Source organism: Dasypus novemcinctus, chromosome 14, assembly GCF_030445035.2.
Source record: "Dasypus novemcinctus isolate mDasNov1 chromosome 14, mDasNov1.1.hap2, whole genome shotgun sequence".
Classification (NCBI taxonomy): domain Eukaryota; kingdom Metazoa; phylum Chordata; class Mammalia; order Cingulata; family Dasypodidae; genus Dasypus; species Dasypus novemcinctus.
In genome coordinates this window covers 92728786-92746805 of record NC_080686.1, presented here as the reverse complement: position 1 = coordinate 92746805, position 18020 = coordinate 92728786, and positions in this window count along the sequence as shown.

The following is an 18020-nucleotide window of genomic DNA, read 5'->3' as shown; positions in this document are numbered from 1 at the left end:
TGACTCCCCAATTGAATTAGAAGATCCAAAATCTAGAAACTCTGATGAAGACACCTTTATATTCTTCTTTTCACAAATTCCAAAAGAGTCATTATAGCCGTTTACAAACTGACTGTTTATTGATTGGCTCATTAATATATTTAAATTTTTTTTCTTTTGCTCTGTAAGAGGGTTTACAGAGTATATTTATATCAGAGCATTATCTTCTGTGGAATTATAGGAACTCTTCACTAATGTATACACCTCTACTAGCTCTTCCCTATGATGTTATCCTTGTGTATTATTTGGTAATTTTGTTCATTCTTTTTCATCTTTCAAGATCTGCTCATTGTCTTCTGGGATACATTCTTAGACACTTATATTCAATTTGATCCCCAGTGTTAGTATTACAAAAGGTTCTCTGAAAATATTCCATCATTCTGTTAAATAATAGTCATGTATCAGACAGAGGTGAAATGTTTTGTTCTTGAGAATCAATACATACAACAATACTTTTTAATAGAAGAGGTATTTTTAATCACTTGACCTGTACCTTCTGAAAATGACTTCCCTTTAGACAATACCATTATCAAACTTTTTAGTGTTAAGGCCCAATGATATTCTTGGAGCAAAATGGTGTGGCAAAATGTTGGAGAAATACTCTCAGAAAGCAGAATCAATCCACAAGAAAATACGCACTTGTGGTATATTGACCACAGCAGGGATGAGGGTGGAGGGTAGTTGCTTTTCTGGTAGCCTTCCCTTTTTTGAATTCCTGCAGGACTTGGTTTTGCATGTGCCAGAAAATGCTGCTGCTCCTTGTCTCCAGATTATTTAGTCAGATGGCTCTTGAACACATCCAGTGAAAAGCCAACCGCAAAAATGAGCAGTTGCTGTTTACAAAATCCACACATTGCTATAGAATCCAGATGACGGCACAAATGTGAAATGCTGTTAATATTCAGCTTAAACCACACTTTTAACACTTGCAGACAGTGTTGTTGGGGTGTCCAGTTTTACATTAGGTAAGGTCCTGGTAGAAACTTTATGAACTGGATCTATTGCACTGAAATTTTACCATGCCAGTCACGTGCAGAGGTTCCAACGGGCAGGGTATTGGACCCATGTGAAGAGCTGGAGTCCCGTTCTCCACAAAGCACCTACTTGGTTCTGCCTTCATCCAGTGCTTAGAGGTATTTAGCTGTATGTTTATTAGGGCATAGTTTCCTCTTATGAATATGAGGATGAATATACCTCCCATTGGGTAATTTATAGAACTAATTTTCATTTTTCAAGGAACTTTTCACCATATCTAGAAATGTCATTGAAGTTTGGTATGAAAAACAAAATAAAGTGCATTAAAAACTAAAAGTACTAAAAGTACCTATAAAGCTTTTGCTTATTAATGAAGACTCATGCTACCAGTTTCTCTAACTCTACATTTATTCATAGCTTATATAATTTTATCAGAAGGAAATGCCTTTGGATCCAAGTAACAGGAAATGTGACCAAACAAGAACCTCAGAGGTATCATTAGTTCAGTGGTTAAATTATGTAGAAGTCAACTATGATTTACTTGATTTTCCTCTAATAGGTACAAGGTGTTTACTGAATTTCCATATTCAGATTAAGGAATGGGAAGGGACAGCCATGAATGTCCTTTTTATTAGGGAAACAGGCTTTTCCAGAAACCCCTGAAGACTTCTGACATTTCATAGGCTAACATTAGGACCATGGCTACCTCAGCGGCAAGGGCAGAAAAGCAAAATATTATAAAGATTGGTGTAGACGAAGAATGGTTAGTCATCCAAAAAGGTAATATTGAATAAATTATTTATAACATGTACACAGATTTTAAAGTTTAAACAGAAATATAAAATACCTTCAAGAAGCAGGAGCTTTTGAGTCAGATAGACTTGTTTGTTAATCCTAGCTCACTCTACAAGTATGATAGATTCAACCTCCATATATCTCAGGGTAATCATTACAGAATGAAAGCAGTAACAATAATGCCCAAGGCAGAGGGTGGCAGTGAGTGCTGAATGTATGTAAAGTGCTTCTCAAAGTGCCCAGCAGAGTTAAGGCCTGGGTAAATGTTACCCATGTCATTGGCCAAGGTACAGAGACTAATGTCCTGTTTTATAAACATTTTAAGAACTATCTAGGAGACAGGATGGTATGGAGCTCTGTTAAATGCTTTGGATTGTTGGGTTTCAAATAAATGTATTAGTTTATCGATTCAATACATCTGCTGAGCATCAGTGGGGCAGGCCCTGGGCCAGATGTGGGGGATTCAAAGATGAAATTGGAGATGAGTTTAATAGTTTTAAAAATGCATGTAAACGAATGTATACATGTACACATAGGCAGTTCTTTTGGATGTTCTTCACAGTAGAGTGGTTAATGTGACCTGTGATGGAAAGATCAGTTCTGTCTAAAACCTGATTTAATGACCAGGGTGGTTGGGAGTCTTAGAGGATATAATGTAAGAACAGCATTTGGATTGTATGCCTGAGGCATGGGAATTGGTAAAAAAATGTTAGTATTTTTTCCACTTTATTTTCTGTTTGTAGGCACTACACATGTTTTAAACACTGTGTATATGAGACCAGTTAGAGAATCATAGAATATTAGCCAAAGAGGATAATAGCAGATGTCAGAATCCCCTTGTAAAAGGAACTAATCCAAATAATGATGATAAAAATTATAATAAAAATAACTAACATGCATCAACTAAATATGCTATGTACTATGCATAATTATTTACATTCATTATTTCATTGAATGCTTATATCAACTGTATGAAATATGTTCTATTATTCTCCCATTTTTCAGGTGAGAAAACCAATAATTAGAAAGGATAGGTAATTTGTCCAAGGTTACACATCTAGTAAATGTTGTAACCATAATGCAAACTAAGGTCTAGGCCTCTCTATAGTATCCAAAGTTCTTACTGCCAGTAATATTTTCCCTCCACTTGTCTTTGTTCACTAATTACTTTCAGATACTAAAATTTGCTCAATAAATGAACACATAACATGTGAGGAATAAAACCAATGTGGAGAGTTTCTAATGGAACATGTTTCCTCCTGCTCACTTTTTTTTTTTTTTTAATTTTAAACCACAGCCACGGGACCATCACATGTTGCTTCTATTTCTACGAGACTCAAGAGGACAGACACAAATCAGCTCTTCTCTCATGAGATCCTCTGTTTTCTAAGGCTGATTTAATGCTCCCACTTTTCTTTTATCTCCCCATTTTAATTTCAAAATATAAGTAACAGATGTTCTTATTAACTATTTAACACTATGGAAACCTTCAGGTTTAGTACTATTAAACCATGTCCTATGCATTAAACCAGATTTCCCTAGAATCTGGTTAAACTTCAATTAAATAAGGGAAAAACTAATTAAAGTCAAGTTAAGAAATTTGTAATGCTGCTAAGGAATCCATAGTTTTGTTGTTTACAGTCCATAAAAACAAGAGATTATAGTCATATCAGCTCTACCAAGCTCACCATATAGATTCCACATTTCTCTTTTGTTTTCCTATGAGTACCTAAGATCCAGCATGTCCAAAACCAAACCCAAAACCTCCTACATCCTCCCTCAGTCCCAAACAGATGGTCTCCTTCTCCAGGGTACCCTTTCTCATTGATCGGCATCTCTGTCCACCCTATTTCCCAAGCCAGAAATCTGGAAGTTGTCCTTGACTCAATTTTCCCTCACCCCCTACAACTAACAAAGTCCTGAAAAATCTAAAACTCTGTTCTTGCCATCCACCTGGCATCCACTTTGTCAGCCTCACCTGAGTTACTGCATTGGCTGATTATCTCCAGTATTGAGTGCTTTCCTCAAACCATTTCCAAGATTCAGAGGAGTGATCTTTGCTTAAGCAGGGCTGAAACTGTTGCTCATCCATTTATCAGTCTTCAGAGACTCCTTTGACCTCAGAAAGAATTACAAATTTCTTGGAAAGGATTTCCCTCTACTAACCTAGTCTCCCTTTACCTCTCCAGCTTCTCCTCCTGCCCCCTCTCACCTGGTATGCTTTAGTCAGGATGAATACTTTGGGGTTCCCCTAGAGGGTATGGTACTCACCACCACCTGTCACCACCTGCTATTCGTACACCCTGAAAACATTTGCTTCCCTTCCCATCCATTTCGAGTGGCTACTTCTTCAGATCTCTGACTCCTTCCTCAAGGAGACCTTCCTTGATTGGTGGTCCTCGGATAAGTTCCCTCCTCAGGACTGCCCCTGAGCGCACTGCTCATCCAGCTTGCTCCCCCTCCTGCTTATGACTTCTTTGAAGGCTTGTGCATTTGTTACTCAGGGAACACCTATTGTCTATCTTGGATCCTAGCATACAGTAGATGTTCAATAAATATTTACTGAGAAGTTACATGATGATTGGAAGGATAATGAGGGCATTTACTGATTTATTTCAGGTACAAAATATATTTTTTGCCTGAATTATCCTGATACTTGAGATACAGCCTGTATGTGTGTATCTGTGTGTGCACACGTTTAGCTTGAGGGTTTGGGGTTATTAATCTCATCCTTTCACCATTAAGCTTAGATACACCAGGCTTGCAAGAGACCAGAGCAATTTTTAGTATCTGAGAGACTCAGATCACCTATATTAGTTTCCTATCGCTGCATAATAAATTACTACAAATTTAGTAGTTTGAAAATAATGCCCATTATTTAGCTCACAGTTCTGTAGATCAGGGCTCTGGTGCAGCATAGCTGGCTTCTCTGCTCAGTCTATCACAAGCTAATATTAAGGTGTTGGTTAAACAGAATTTTACCTCCAGGTTCTGGGGTTAAAAACCCTTTTTGCACTTCATTCTTTGGGCAGAATTCAATTCATTGCAGTTGTAGGACTGAGGTTCCCGTTTCCTGGCTGGCTATCAGTCATCTGCTCCTGTGCTCGTTCTTCTACCTTGCTGTGTGGCTCCCTTCATCCTCAGGCTGGAAAAGGCGTGTAAAATCTTTCTCCTGCTTCAAATCTCTATTTTTTCATCTGCTTATCAGAGAGAACTCTTTGATTTTGGGACTAAGTCAGCCCCACCCTGATAATCTCTCTATTTTAAAGTTAACTGATTTGAGACCTTAATGACATCCACAAAATCCTTTCTCAACAGTACCTACGTTAGTGCTTGTTTGAGTAACTGGGGGAAGGTATGTGAACACTGCAAACTCTGCTCACCACACTACCTAATTTTACAAAAAATGAACATAGACAAAAACCATGTAGAATTTCAGATGGTGAGATTTGGGTTTGGGTGGAAGGAGATAGGATCTAATATTTGAAGAGAGGTCTTGCTTCCTGGTAACAATAATGCCACACTTGATACTATGCATAAGGAAACTCCTCCAATGCAATGCACATAATTATCAGGTCGAAACTGGAGGCTGCTTTTAATTTGGGCTTCAGGGTTAATTACTTCTTTGCTCACCCCCTTTGGATGGCCCTAGATATATGTTTTTGCCAAATTCCTCATCTTTCTCCAATTTCATTACCATTTTCATTATTATCATCACTTTTCTCACTATCATTCATTGAATGATTACTCTGTACCAATGTGCTAGGTACCTTATGCCCTTTAATTCTTTCAGCAACTTCTTGTCTAGGTATCAGTGTGTCCATTCAGCACAAGTAACTGAGGCACTGATTGTCTGACTCCAAAGTCCATTTGTTTCATCTCAACATTGTACTGTGCCTTTGAGAAGATATGACCCATGTAATAAACTAGATTCATTCAGGAGCATGTGTTGGTAGACAAAGATTAGAACTCAGCACCTAAGACTTCTGAGTTCATCCTTCAAACCTTTCAGCTATAGTCCCAGTAACTAAAAAGAAATCCTACCTCCTGAGAAAATGGCTCTTGTGGGCAAACAAAGCATTCCGCATTTATTTCCTCTGACATTATGAGTTAATTGTGAACTAAGTGACCAAATTATCTCAATAAAATTGGCCTCTAAATGTCAAACTGTAAACTTGCATGAATCAGGATCATGTGTCCTAATAAGGGTTTTTCCCTTTCTTTTTTATACTACATTACATTTTAACATTCTCAGTAAAATGTAACAATGGGATGTCCTGTTTCAAGAGTTAGTCAGACCCAGCTGCTATGAAAATAATATGTTTGAGAAAATTGACCTGACATTTGATGGCCTTACGATTCTTCTGACAGGATATAATCAACTCATTAGGGAGAAACAGAAGCCTTCCTTGTATAGCCACGTTATTTCTGGGCATGACCGAGTTCCTTCCCAGTGGGGTGAGTGAGCTTTCAGGGCAAAGTGGGGCTTCGTGGCCTCGGGGCCAACAGTCCAAGTGACTTTCTCTTCCTCTGTCCACTGCCCTTGATCTAATGAATGGGAAACATCACTTTCTTAAGCCAACAATTTCCTTTTTTCTTCTTTTTTCCTCCCCTGAAGTCTAAATTTATAACAAGAGCTTGGGTTTTAAAAGATTCTCTCGGCCTTCCTTTCACTCAGGAACAGCTGGGCCAGCTCTCTTGGGAAAGTGATTAGAAGCAGGAAGTAGAAATTGGGATTCCTGATTTCAGTTCCCAGGCCGATACGGAGTTCTTTGTGGGATTCTGAAGAGACTCATCTGCTCTTCTTTGCTATAAAACTCCAGCCGCCAACTCCCTGTTCCTTTGCCCATGTTATTTCCCAAGCACATCATGTGAGGTAAGGGGAAAAGAACCGTCTTCAGAGTCTATGTCCTAGTTCCCTACATCCTGGGAAGTGATCAGAATTTTTAGGCCATATTTTCATATCTGTAAAATGGATGGGACCTTGTAAAATGGATGTTCACCTTGAAAAGGTATTGTGTCAGTCGAAGTCACCTATACAAAGTATCTAACAGTTCTTGGCATGTCTCTTCACTACACACCAGATTCTTTTGCCTGGAACTTTCTGCAATTTATTTTTTTTTCATGTGGGGCTGCTCTCCTTACAGGCTCACTCCTTGTGCGTGGGGCTCCCCTATGCAGGGGACACTCCTACATGGCACACACTCCTTGTGCACATCAGCACTGCGCGTGGGCCAGCTTCACCACAGGGGTCAGGAGGCCCTGGGTTTGAACCTTGGACCGCCCATGTGGTAGGCGATGCTCTATCCATTAAGCCAAATTACTTCCCTTTGCAATTCTTCTAAATCTCTCTGTTCAGTCAGTCGTAAATGTATGATTGACATATTGTCAAAAGTGCTTTATGGTAAAATAATCCTGTTCAATATTAAATGGAACATTGCGATGATGACAGTTGATCTGTTTATTAGCTCTTTAGGAATGCCATAACAAAGTACACAAACCAGGTGGCCTAAAACAACAGAAATTTATTCTTGCACAGTTCTAAAGGACAGAAGTATGGAATTAAGGTATCAGCAAGGTCACACTTCCTCTAAAGTTTCTGGGAAAGAATCCTTCCTTGCCTCTTCCTACTTCGGGTGGTTGCAGCAATCTTTGGCATTTTTTAGCTTGCATATACATCCCTCTAATCTCTGTCTGTCTCTTCATGGCATTCTCCCCTATGCATCTCTGTGTGTCTTTTTATAAGGCCAACCAGTCACATTGGATTTAGGGTTCATTCTAATCCAGTATTACTACATCTTAACTAACTTAACTAATTACATATGTAAAGGCCCTATTTCTATATAAGATCACATTCACAGGTACGTGGGGGCTAGACTTCAATATATCTGTTTTCAGGGACACGATTCAATTTGGTTTTCATGATTTTCAGTTTACAAAGGATATTCTTAAAGCTATACTCACTTAATTTTTCCAAGCTTTAGCAGAAAAGAAACTATGCCTGTCTTCTGAGAGTTCCCAGGACATAAAAGACATTCCTTAGGGATTTGCTGAATGAGTGAATTAAGTAAATGTTCTTCCAAATATTTTCCAATCTCTATATGGTTGCTCTATCTTTTTATACTTTATACCAGGGTTGGCAAACTACAGCTTGTAGGTTAAGTACAGTTCATGGTCAAAATACGGACACCTTTCTGTTTTTGTAAATAAAGTTTTATTGAAACAGTTATGAGCATCGATTGCATATTGTCTATGGCTGCCTTTGCTCTGTAACAGCAGGGTCAAGGTGTCATAACAGAGACTGTATGGCCCACAAAACTAAAATATTTACTATCTGGCCCTTTTCAAAAAAAATCTGCTGACCTTTGCCTTTTGCTGGAGATAAGTTTTTTTCTAAAGTGCAAATCCAGTCATTTTACTATTCCCACTTAAAACCCTTCAGTGACTCCTCAGTCTTCCTTATGAAGACGTGCAAGCTTCTTCTGCAATTAACTTCATGAACTGAACTCTGTCATTCTCTACAGACTCATCACTTACTACTCTTCTCTCAACTAATGAACTCTTTCAATCCATCCAAGTCACCAGAACTTATAAAAGCTATTGCTTGCACCAGCAACACTATTCCCTGCCATTTCAGTTTGGTAGCCCCCACTTACCCTTTTTGAGTTTTCCTAAATGCTATTTCTTTTGGGACACTTTCTTACAAGTTTCCTAACTAGTTTAGGAACTCCTGGTTCATGGTCCAGCTGTACCTTGTATTTCTCTTTACAGTACTGATTAGCATTTTGTAAATGATGAAACCCAAGTTCAAAGGGATTATTGGATTTGCCCAACAACACACTGGGAAGTGGAGAGTGAGTTGTGTCTTCTGAATCCAACACCCACTTTCTTTCAACTATCCTCCCCTTCTGATTAATTAGTATATAATATTGTCAGCACAAGGGGTCTGGACATGAGGGTGTGTGGAGACTAAAATGAAGCATGACTTCGGGATTCCTGTGTAAGTTCAAAATCCCAGCTAAAGAAATAATCATAAAGGTAGCAGCAAAATATACATGACAGTTGATTTTGATGGGAAGACCAGAAAGTATAGGTTAGTCACTGCCTGAATAAGTTATTGATTATGCCATAACAAATACCCCCATGCGTAATAACTTAAAGCAACAAACACATATCATTTCACCATCCTGAGGCCAGAAGTCTGGTCGTGGCTTAGCTAGGTACCTCTGGCTCAGAGTCTGTCATGAGGTTGCAGTCAAGTGGTTGATTGGGGCTATTGTCACATCTCAAGAGTTGAGTAGGGAGGCATCTGCTTCCAAGCCCACTCACAGGCCCTTACCATGTGGACCTCTCTTCAGAGCTACTTCACATCATGGCAGCCAGATTCCCCAAGGGCAAGTGATCTGAAAGAGTGAGAGGGAACACCCAATATAGAAGTCATAGTCTATTTATAACCTAATCACAAAAGAGACACTTACCAGTTTTGCCATATTCTATTCATTACAAGCAAGTCAACAAGTATAGCCTGCACTGTAAGGGAAGGGTTTACACAAAGATGTGAGTACAAGGGGAGGAGGTCACTGGTAGCCTTTTGAGAGTTTGCCTCCTGTACTGCCACTGCTTTGCAATCCACCATTGAGCTTTTAGGTTATGGATATTCTTTCTAGCTTGATTCAAGTTACAGGCTTGTTCATGCTCCTTTTCAGACCTATATAGGATACTTGCAGTTCCCACATGTTAGAAGAGGTCATCAGTCATTTTTAGATGAAAGTATTCTCTGATGGATGTGGAAATAGTGGTGAAATATTCACAAAGCATATTTAACTTAAAATGCACCTGCATGATATTGCTAGTACTTTCTTAACTCAAGTAGTCTATATACTATAAGTGGTTTAAAATGAGGGATCCAGAGTGCAGATCTCAGCTCCTCTATTTGCTACCTGTGTGGCAATGTGACAGTTATTTAACACAGCTAAGCTTAGTTTCTTTATTTGTAAAATGGGGTAACAAACTTATATGGTTTGTATGAAGATTAAATATTATAATTTAAGGGAAATGATTAGTGAAGTAGCTGACATGCAATAGGCTTTTCATAAACTAAACTACTCTTGTTTGCTAATAGGAGCAAGGACAGCAAGGGAGCTTCTATGTATAATAGCATCCTGAGTGTCAGCTCAAAACATTAGGATAGTGTCTTTCTACAGATGATAGCTCTTTCAGCATAATCTGTATTATAAAGAATAAAATGTCACATCTTAAAAGTTCATTGTAAAAGCTAAATAAACATGTGCAGAACCGTGCAGGCTTCTTTATGAACACTGTCCTATTTGAGCCTCATGCCAAAGTTGCAAAATATATATTATTATCTCCACTTTAGAAATAGGCTTATGAATGCCTTGAGTTAGTGATTTTATCCAAAGCCACAGACTAGTTAAGTAGATGTTCTAGGAGTCAAACCAAAGCCTCCTTGCTTCTAAGATTCTTTTTAGGAATCCTCATAATATCTCAGTGCATAGGAGGTATTCAGTAAACTCCTAGGGGGGAAGTATTTTAGGTTCGATTAACATTAACCTCAATTCAAGGCAGTTTAAGCGACAAAAAAATATATTATCATAGATAAGAACAAGTTCAGTGTAGGGAGTTTCCAGTACTGGGTTATTCAATAACTCAACAATGTTATATAAAGGTAATTCTTTCTCATTTTCCATTTTGCCATTCTCAGTGCATGGATTTTTTTCCTTCAGGTTAGGTCCCTTTATAATCACAAGATGCTTTCAACAATTCTACAGGTCACAAAATTCCCAAAGGCTAAGGGAAATGACTTCTTTAATGTCTTGTAAAGAGCAGGGCAACTCTTCCCAAAAGTCTTCCAGTCAACTTCTTCTTTTGTCTCATTGGTCAGGTTAACCTAACCAGGGTTTCTAAGCCTTGGCACTGTTGACATTTGGGGTCAGATAATTCTTTGTTGCTGGGGCTTGTAGGATGCTGGGGCTTGTCCTGTGCATTGTAGGATGTTTAGTAGCATTCCTGGCTTTTACCAACCAGGTACAAATAGCACTCCCTCATTCCCTAGTTGTAACAGTGAAAAATATCTTCAAACATTGCAAATGACTTACCCTGATGGAGAGTCACCCTTGGGGAGCTGAGGCTAACCTTTTGAAGAATGTTGGCAACCTCAACTAAGTCAGGCTTCTGCTATGAAGGAGTGTGAATAATGTTGGAAAGATAACTAATAGTTTCTTTTAAAGCAATCTAAACCTTATATAGTACAGGTAACCAGATAATAGGATAAGAATATGAACAGTACTTGTAGGGTTATAAGGGAGCAGGTGTTCTCTACCTAGTGATAGAGAAGGCACAAAGATATAGAAGAAAACTTGTGTACATAAAATGTGTCCAAATATCTCAATAATGGAAAGATTTCTAACCTTGAAAAACTTTTTACAGATTAAAATGGTGAAGAAGGTCCTCTATAATATTTCTTTCATATGATGAGGTAGAGAATGTTCACATTTAGTTCAATAAACATAGCTTGAGTACCTAATCATGTATAATAACTAGGCAACTTTGGAGATAAAGTAATAACACTGAGTCCCTTAGCATGAGGAATTGGTAATTGAGTAAGGATAGAAACATTTTTATTCTAAAAAGAGCATGTATTGTGGTGTCAGAGGGCCTTGGGGACTTTGGCTTTGTCACTATGTATCTTTAGGCAAGATTTTCAAATCTTAAAACTTTATTTCCTCTACCACTATCCTTTATATGTTCACTAAACATTGATATTCACTAAGAATTTTGTTTTCTAGTTCTCTTATTCTAGGATTTGGCCCAATGCCTAATAATAGTTGATAAATGTATGAATGAAAGAATGATTCTTATTCAATTCCTTGGTTTTAAATACCTTCTATATGCAAGCTGATGATATTAGAGTCTAAATATCTACTGCAAAGGGCTTACTTGTGCTCTGGACACATTTCTTCTTCAGTTATCTATACATTTTTATGTGGAGGTCCCAAGGAACCCTTAACTACTTATTTTTAAAACTAAATTCACTGTCTTCTCTCTAGAATCTTTTCATTTTTCTGAATTTCCTATATGAGTGATTTCCAAAGTAGAAACATGGAAGTCATCCTCAATTCATCCTTTTCTATCACTCTACCTCCAAAAATGTCCTGCCAGTTCAATTATGTGAATGTTTCCTGGATATGGACATTTGTTCATTACATGATTATCCATTGAACACCTAGTATGTGTTGGGCTCTGTGGCACTTCTTTCCACTGTTACTGACCCTACCTTCGTTTGAACTGTAATTACATTTTACCTGGATTAATGGTACTATTTTGTGAGTCACTTTGGCTATTTAAAAGGCTCAGACAAGATAAGTGAGGATTAGTTTACAAGATAACCCATCAGGCTAGCTCAATCTTCTCATTCTTTGATCACAAGTTAACATCTAGAACCATATTTGATTCTGTGCTATTTATATGGACTCAGTTGATGGAAAGAAAATATCACACAGGCCCCTTGCTAGAGAGAAAGCAAAAATGCAGCCAGTTGCTTTACAGTGATTGAAATAAAATGCTTACTCAAGTAGAGTATTTTCAAATAGCTACAATCACTAAAACAACCTGATGAATTGATACAGATTTCTACCTATTCAATCCTAAAACATCCATTACTTTGATCACAGTAGATCAATACTTTGATCATTCTTTTCTTTGAGCTATAAAGGAAATACTCATCTCTATTGCTCCCTGGAAATAAGGTAGTTGTTCAGAAAGCTTATGTCAAAAGTAATGATGGTGGTAAGAAATATCCCCTGCTGTGACGTGGGAGTATGATCTAGTAGTAGATACCTTACTTTGAATCACAAAACCTATTTCTATCTTTTGGTGGTGAGTGAATGACCATGATCAGGTCCTTTAACCCCTTTAAACATCGGTTCTTCAGCTGTAAACAAAAGATAACTGTCTATTCATAGTATTATATGAAATATTTATATTAAAACTATTTAAGGGTTGTAAATCACTTTATATAAGAATCTGATACATATTTTCTGAGCAATTTTGATTAAATTCAGACCTCAGTTTACTTAGCCTCTCAGATGATATTTTTTCTCTGTTTAATAGGAATGATAATACCTCAGAAATCTGCAATGAGGATTAAATGTATTAAGTTTATAACTTAATAAATGTTATTTCCCTCAACACTCTCCTAATAAATGTAAGTAATCAGAGAATCAAATGCAAGATTTTGGTACTGTTTCAATTCTGTTAGCATAGATAATCTAAATCTAAATGCAAACAAAGCTAACTTTATTAAAAGAAATTGTAGTTCAGCTTGCTTTCTGTAGTTCAATTCTTCAAGATGATTCCTAATTGGAGAGGTCACTAATTACATAGCTGTTTTCTTTTTGACTGTCTAATATTTGAGAGGTAGACACAGGAGTTAGGATATAGAGAGCCACCTGTCTTGTTTATTATTGATAGACCTGTTGGCATAGGTACATGGGCAAGTAGCCCTTAGATACTTTACCCTTAAAATACACAGAATTACCCTGTCACAGACACAAGCAGACAACCTTAAGCATATCTCTCTTGTGGAAACTGTCAGCTGAAGCTGTGGCACGGGACATGTGGGCAGATGACTCCCAATAAAAAGAGAAGGGGAAAAAGGTCTGAGGCATATACAACCAATCCATTCTCTCAAAATGATCTATAGATTCAATGCATCCCAATCAAAATCCCATCACATTATTTGCAGAAATTTATAAGGTGGTTCTAAAAGGTACACAGAATTTTGAAGGACCTAACCTAGCCAAGAAACCTTGTAGAAGAATAAAGATGGAGGACTTACATTATACTTGATTTCAAGATCCACTATAAGCTACAGCAATTATGGAACTATTATATGGGTAGCCTAAGGATAGATGCATAGACCAAAATACCAGAATATAGAGTCTAAAGTAGATTCATTATAAAATGATCAGATTTATGACATATGTGCCAATGCAGAGAAGAATATAGTTATATGAAATACCCAGCATAGGCAAGACTATAAAGTCAGTAAGGAGTTTAGTCATTTCCTAGGGCTGGGAGGGAAGTAAGGGAGTTATGAATAATGGGCATGGGCTTTCTTTTGGGGTGACAAAAATGTTTTAAAGTTATATTGTGGTACTGGTTTCACAACTCTGTGAATATACTAAAAACCTCAGAGTGAACATTTTAAATGGGCAAACTATATGATATGTGAATTATATCTCAATAAAACTGCTAAAGGGGAGCAGAAGTAGTGTAAGTGGGTTGAATACCTGCTTCCCATGTATGAGGTCCCTGGTAACACCTAAAAAAAAATAAAAATAAAAAAAGTGTCCACATAAACCACATTTGGTTGAGATAGAAAACAACCAGAGCCTAGCTGATTACAAAACCATATGTTTGCCATGATACACCCCATCTGAGAAAATGGGTCTCAGAGGGTTTGTTTAATGGGAACAGGGTAGGACAATAGTTTCTAGAATGGGAAGCACTGCCCTTGATTGCAGCCATATTGTGTTTTCTTGTTTCAGTGAGTCCTCAGCACTTTGATGAGAAGGAACAGAATGGAAGAAGGAGGCTGAGAAAAAGGATAAAAGTTTCTCAGTTGAACATGGCCATTGATGGTCTTCTTATTAAGGAGGTTGAGAGGAGGATGAAAGATGCATTATGTCCTAGTTGAGATATAAGGCACTAGAAGCTCAAATGAACTGATGTGATTCAAATCGAAAAGTTAGCAAGTGGTAGATTTGGGCAGTGTTCCATCATACAAATTGTATGACGATTTTGGATTTTTAATTTATTTCTGCAGTAAGTGGTGTATGTGCATATGTGTCTTTTTTTTGGGGGTAAAGTCTCCAGAGCACCTATCAAATTCTTAAAGGAGACAGTGACTGAATAGTTAAAAACTTGTTCTAGAATATATTTTCATGACCAGTTATCAGTTATCTAAAGTAGAATCACTAGTCACCATTAACTCTGCCCCCCCCAATCACCAATATCCAATGTATCACTGACTCCTGTCTTCTGAGTTCCCCTAAATTTTCATTTTCTTCCATTTCCATTTCCTGGGTTTAAACCTTTATCATCAATTTCAAAGAGTATTAAAATGGTCGAAATGGCCTTCTTGCTGCCTGAGTAGTGGTCTTCCTCAGTAGTGTTGGAGAGACTTTTCTGTAAAATATATCTAACCATGCCACTAACCTACTTAGGAAAGGCTCCCTAGTTTCTTCAGTGCAAATCCAAACTTCCTTGTGCATTGTCACGGTCTTTAAGGTTCTTGACTACTTGGCTCCATTCCAAATTTTTAGCTATGTCTCTACGTTGCCCTTTTCTATGGAAACAATGAACTCTGTTGCAGGTGGTTCCATACTGTTATACTTTGCTTTTTCTATTTTCTTTACCTGGAATGCCTCTGTCCCTTCTATATCCAACAAACTACAAGTCTTCAAGGCCCAACTCCAATATCACCTCTTTTTTTTTTTTTTTTAATGTCACCCTCTTGCGATGGTAAATTTCATGCATCAACTTAGCTAGATTATGGTGTCCAGGTTGTTTGACTTGTTTGGTCAAGCACTGACATGCTTATTATGATGAGGATATTTTGTAGATGGGATTAGAATCTATAAATAGTTGATTGCATCTACAATCAAAAAAAGGTGATTGTTCTCAGCAATGTGGGGAATTTCATCATCCAGTCAGTTGGAGGTCTTAAAAGCCACATGTCAGAAGAAGGGTCTCAGAGGGCAGAGGAAGAATTTCTGCCCAAGTTCAGCATTGACACTTATTAGAATTTCCAGCCAGGTAGTTTCCCCTAGGGAATTTGGACTAAGGGATTCATCATCACCTTTATCAGGGTTTCTAGCTTGCAGCCTGTCTGTCCTACAGAGTTACAAATCCAGAATTGCCAGAGCCCATGGTTATATGGGCCCAGTCCTTCAATTCCTTGTAATAAATAGTTCTCTATCTTTCTTTCCATCTATAAAAAATTATATGTACCCTGTTGGTTCTGTTTCTCTGGAGAACCTTAACTGATACTCCTTCCTTTATTTTCCAAATAACATTTCTTATACACCTGTTCTTATAAAATTGAATTTCCTTAATTCTGTCGATATCTCCTTACCCTACTGTACACTGACCTTCATATTGTCAGGTAACAGAGATGAGTAAGACCCAGTCATTGATGATAAACATTGGTGATATATTTGTAAGATATAGCTTACAAGTAAATGCTTGTTGAGTATACAAATCAATGATTTAATAATATTGAAGATGAGGGTATCACTGAAGGTGACAGGGAGTGAGACCTGGGGTCACTACAAAATCTTCACGATGCTTGACAAATCACACCTCAGATTGGGTACAGCTCTGATCCATGAAATGGGAATAGAAGATCAATTATCATGTATTGGAAATATTTGGGTCATTGAATATAGCCTAGCATATTAGGGTATTCAGTCAGGAGTTGGAAACCCCAACTTTTAATACCAGCTCTGCCATTAAGGTCTCAGTTTTCTTACATGAGACAATGTTAAATCAGACTATCATAATCATGCATCCATGACTGGTTTCCTGACCCTATTTGGTGAAGACAACTGGAGATATGAAAACCACCATAACTCAAAAAGAAATGCATCATTATGTGCTAGGGCCTTTAGCCAGAGATGGCAGAGAAGTAATATTTCAGTGTTATTAATCTAGGGATTTGTAAAGATACCTCAATTGTGTCAAACTGGCATTTATATTCAGCTTCCCAAAAGAGCTTTCCTGAGGCTCTCCTGAGCCAAAGAGCTCCCTTCCCAAATCTTTGCAAGATTATCCAGATGTATGACTCAAGCCCACTACATTAATAGGTGGCGCACAAAGCCAAAGGCCAGGGTAGGAATCATGGTCTGCTTCGGTCTGGACCAAAACCTCAATGCTGGCTGAGGTCATTGGCACATAGAAGGATGAATCAGATGCACTTTCTCTCTCTCTCTCTGTTTCTCTATCTCTCTTAAACAACACAAATTTATTATCTTAATATTCTAGAGATTAGAATTCCTAAAATCAAGGCAGCCCTGTGTCCCTTCTGGTCACTCTAGGGAAAATTTGTTTTCTAACTTCTAGATGTTAGTCTTTTCCAACTTCTAGAAGGCACCTGCATTTCCTTGACTCATGGTTCTTTCCTCACATTATTCCACCTTCTGCTTCCATCATCACATTGCCTTCCCTACCCTGATTCTCCTGCCTCCATTTTTTCTCTTTTATGAACCCTTGTGATTACATTAAGTCCGTCCAATAATCTGGGGTGGTCTCCTCATCTCAAAGTCCTTAACTTGATCACATCAGCAAAGTCCATTTTGCCATATAAGGTAACATATTCACAGGTTCCTGGATGGGGACCTCTTTGGGGGGGGCATTGTTCTGTCTACTACACCTCTCTTGCTGAGGTAATCTTAAGTGTCATGTTGAGGATAGACGACAAGCCTGGAGTCATAAGCCAGGGCCTCCTATACAGTGCGCAGAGGTCCCTGCTGAACAGTGAAGCTGAGGACTAGGCTGCAGCAGGGACTGGCTGTGGAGGTGAGAAACCAACTCTCTTACTGCAAATATACCAAAGGAGGGTGATTCTTGATGTCAGGAACAGAAAGATGGATTCTGCTATTATGAACACAGAGAATGTCTAGGCAGCAAACACTCAAGAATATATTGTTTTCCAGTTTGGGGGTTAGGGTTTGAGACAATTTGTAAAAAGCAGTGCCTGGTTTATGACAGTTGAGCCATTCAAAAAGATCCATCACAGCAGTAACTGTGGCAGCTTGGCATCCCTCAACCTCGTGAAACAGGAAGAAGATCTGTCACCAGTGAGCAGGTGTGCAGAGGTAGTTTCAAATGCTCTTTATCTTTAACTTCCACGCAAACTAGGTGGAAGTATTTGGCTGGTTCTCATGAAACTCGGAACTTTCTCTTGCAGTCAAAAAGGAAACGTTTTTGTGGTTTTTCTGTGGGGGAAGAAAGTAATAAATCTTTTTGTTGTTGAAGGAACACCTTTCAGAGGTGTGGCTCTGAGAGGAATATATTATTTTTGGTTGTTTATTTTTAAAAATTATTTTAGTGTCATATACACAATCTAAAATTTTCCCCTTTAGCCACATTCAAATATATAATTCAGGGGCCTAAATTACATTCACAGT